Source organism: Hyaena hyaena, unplaced genomic scaffold (genome assembly GCF_003009895.1).
Source record: "Hyaena hyaena isolate Hyena2069 unplaced genomic scaffold, ASM300989v1 scaffold_1203, whole genome shotgun sequence".
NCBI classification, from domain to species: domain Eukaryota; kingdom Metazoa; phylum Chordata; class Mammalia; order Carnivora; family Hyaenidae; genus Hyaena; species Hyaena hyaena.
The window spans coordinates 477,752-481,831 of NW_024081826.1; the positions used below are offsets into that span (position 1 = coordinate 477,752).

Below are 4,080 nucleotides of genomic sequence, written 5' to 3' on the forward strand. Positions count from 1 at the left end.
TTTCAAGATATAGTATATTTTTTCAAAGCATGGATTCAGAAATGTACTCTTTAGTGTGAGGTTAGAATCAAATCTCTGTCTCACAATATGTACTGCCATGAACGTAAATGTTAACAACGATAACATCAAAAAGGTTCTACACTCCTTTGGTGAATACCTTGAAGTTTAGGATAAAGCCATTAAAACCCAATGAACCATAGAGATTCTAGGTCAGACCATACTGGCAAAGACTCTAAAATCAACCCCCAGAAGTGGAAACAAAAAAGAGAGAGAAAGAGGGAAGCAAACCCTAAGAAACTATAGAGAACAAACTGAGTTGCTGGAGGGCAGGGGGGCAGGGGGATGGGCTGAATGGGTGATGGGCATTAAGGAGGGTACTTGTTGTGTTGAGCATTTGGTGCTATATGTGAGTGATGAATCACTAAATTCTACTCCTGAAACCAATATTACACTATATGTTAACTAACTAGAATTTAAATAAAAATTTGGCAAAAAAGAAGAAAGAAAATAAATAAATAAAATCAACCCCACATATAGCTATTTATTCATTTATTTATTGGAGCATTACATCCTGTTTCTTCCCAAAAGAAATAAAATGCTTCACTATCATTTCCTCCTCATTTTCCCAATCTTTCCTTAGATTAGAAACTGACAGTTTAGATCACGCTCTGTCAGAGCAATGAAACCACACCACAACCATATGTTATTTAAAGATCTGGATTTTATTCACCCTAGGTAAAGTTGACTGAAGTGCAAGAGCCTGATTTGTATCACTGGGCTTCCAGCAGGATAGGGATCACAGCCCCTGCCTCCCATTGTGAACAAGATCTATAAAGGAAGCTGAGCTTCTATTTTTCTACCAGAGCACTCATTTTACACAGTGCCAAGTGACAGAATTTTCAGGAACAAAACTTCTGCTAGAGAGCCTCTCTAACTAGCTTAGAGTATAACTAGTCAAAAGATAGGAAATATAAGAAACAAAGGAAAAAAAATAGTTACAAACAGAGAGGGAAGGAGGCAAACAATAAGAGTCTCTTAAATACAGAGAACAAACTGAGGGTTGATTGGGGGAGGAGGTTAGGGGAAAATGGGTGATGGGCATTGAGGACGGCACTTGTTGGGATGAGCACTGGGTGCTGTATGTAAGTGATGAATCATGGGAATCTACCCCCAAAACCAAGAGCACACTGTATATACACTGTATGTCAGCCAACTTGATAATAAATTATATTTAAAAAAAGCAAAAGAAACAAAACTTCAGGCATGACTTCTCTCAAATACAAGGCATGTAATAGGTGCAGAAAAAAAATGTTACTTTGAACTTGATATTGCTAATGCCACTCAGAATGAGAAGTATATTGGTTAAACTTTCATTTGAAATGCAAAGTTAAAAATGTTTATCTCAATCACTATTTCATAAGACTTTCATAGTCAACCTATCTTTATACTCATATTTTTCATCGTTAACAGTACTATTTTTTTAAATATTTTATTTATTTTTGAGAGAGAGAGAGACAGAATGAGCAGGGGAGGATCAGAGAGAGAGGGAGACACAGAATCCGAAACAGGCTCCAGGCTCCGAGCTAGCTGTCAACACAGAGCCTGATGTGGGTCTCGAACCCACCAACCCCGAGATCATGACCTGAGCCGAAGTCGGACGCTCAACTGACTGAGCCACCCAGGCGCCCCAACAGTATTATTTTAAGATATGTCAATCCTGGGGCACCCGGATGGCTCAGTCAGTTGAACGTCTGACTTCGGCTCAGGTCATGATCTCATGGTTCATGGGTTTAAGACCCGAGTCGGGCTCTGTGCTGACAGCTAGCTTGGAGCCTGGAGCCTGGAGCCTGTTTTGGATTCTGTGTCTCCCTCTCTCTCTGACCCTCCCCTATTCATGCTGTCTCTCTCTCAGAAATAAATAAAACATTAAAAAATTTTTTAAATAAAATAAAATATGACAATCCTTTCACCAGAGGCTAGACTAGACAGTCTGTTTTAACCAGTACTCTACTACACTGATTACATTATCAGCCTCAATGCAAGTGTTGTTGAAAGACGTTTAATGAAGGACTTCTATCAACTTCTTTTTTTATTAAAGTAACCAAACTAAATTATACAAGTCCACTTCTACTTACAGCACAAAAAATCATAAAGGAATATTACTCTTGCCATTAACAAGAATACACCAGGCAAACTAAAAAGTATGCTATTCTTTTCTTTTTTTTTTTTATTCATCAAAGAGAATATTTTATTCAAGCCCCCAAAACAAATTTGAGGAGTGAACGTGGGTCTGAATTGAAGAAAAAGGCCAAGTTAGGTCTGGAAACAAAGTTTTCATTTGGTGGAAGTTGAAATCCATGTATATATATTCTTATCAAAGACTTGTCCCATGTAAAATATTTCAAGTTTTTAAGAGTCTACCAGGCCAAACCCTTTACTGCCTTTACTACTTTTGCTTTGCTTTTCCCCTTACCTTTTTCTCACTTTGCCTTCAGCCTTTTCCTTTGTCTCTGGTTCACCTATATGTGGTACTGTCCATGTTGGTCTAGAAGACTTTGTTTTTCTTAATATCAGTCTCCATTTTCACGTCATCTTTTTCATCTTGCACCATGCACTGGGTTTTCTCTTGACAATGTTTCTGTACCACCACAATTGCTATCTCTTGACCATCTTTCATTAAAACATCACTGTCTATTTTAAGAATACTTTTAAGTCTGTTATGTTCTTTTGGGGCATTCCTTTTTCTCTTTTCAGCACCCATCTTCCTTTTCCACTTACTCCATAGACTTTTAGCCATATTTTACCTGGAAAGCAGGAAACTCAGTAATGTAGAGACTGAACACAGCCCACACTGACTAGAAGCCTCCACACTTCCACCTTCCAGGCAGCATTGTCAACAGACTTGATTTAATTTAAAGCCATCAAAGAATAATTCACACAATGAAATCAAAACTCCAGAGAAAATGTGAGCCTTTTCCAGGTGAGTAAAGACTGCAATTGCTTTCATATCTGGGAATATGTCTTATCTGGGGATATAAACAAGGAGAGGAGCTCCTCTCCTATAAGCATTTCTTTGCTGGGACAAAGAAATGGACAAATAAAATTGTATGACTGTACAAACTGGAAAGATGTATAAAATCTAGAAGTCTCAAATGTATTGCTTATCTTCCTGATCCAACAATTCTTCTCCAATCTTAGTAAGTATCAGCTGAGGGCAGAGCTCAAAAGCAGAGAAAGTTTTTACTGACTTCTAGTTCTCGAGTTATAAAGTCCTGCATGAGGAATAGAACTGAACTCACCCAAAACATATTTTAAAACAGAGATGATCTGAAATTAAAGCTTCAACCTAGCACTGATGCAGCTCAACTCTACTAAAATAAAAAATATCAAACTTTCACCCCTGCTTCCCTTACAAAGGAAACAGCAGGTCCTCCAAAGGAAAAAAAATCCAGTTCAAGCTTTACCGTTTCTTGTTTTTTTGCATACAATGTCTAGCATACAATAAAAATTGTAAGGTGGGTACCTGGGTGGCTCAGTCAGTTGGGTGTCTGACTTCGGCTGGGGTCATGATCTCGTGATTTCTGAGTTTGAGCCCCACATCGGGTTCTGTGCTGACAGCTCAGAGTCTGGAACCTGCTTCAGATTCTGTCTCCCCCTCCCATGCTCATGCTCTGTCTCTCTCTGTCTCTCAAAAATAAATAAACGTTAAAATATTTTTTAAAAATTATGAGACATGGGCTAATGCTTGAAAATGTGACCTATAATCAAGAGAGAAAAAAGTCAATAGAAGCATATCCACAATTGATCAAGATGTTGTCATTAAAAGACTTGGATTTTTATTTTATTTAAAAATTTTTTAAATGTTTTATTTATTTCTGAAAGAGAGAGGCAGCATGAGCAGGGGAGGGTCAGAGAGAGAGGGAGACACAGAATCCAAAGCAGCCTCCAGACCCTGACCTAGCTGTCAGCACAGAGCCCTACGCGGGGCTCAAACCCACAAATCGTGAGATCATGACCTGAGCCGAAGTCAGACGCTTAACCGACTGAGCCACCCAGGCACCCAAGACTTGAATTTTTAAA

The 4,080-nt window shown here is 38.6% G+C and overlaps 1 pseudogene; it reads right to left on the bottom strand.

Moving 5' to 3' along the window:
• Nucleotides 1-2,417: 2,417 nt before the first annotated feature.
• On the bottom strand, nt 2,418-2,797 carry LOC120224561 (annotated as a pseudogene).
• Between the last annotated feature and the right edge of the window lie 1,283 nt (nt 2,798-4,080).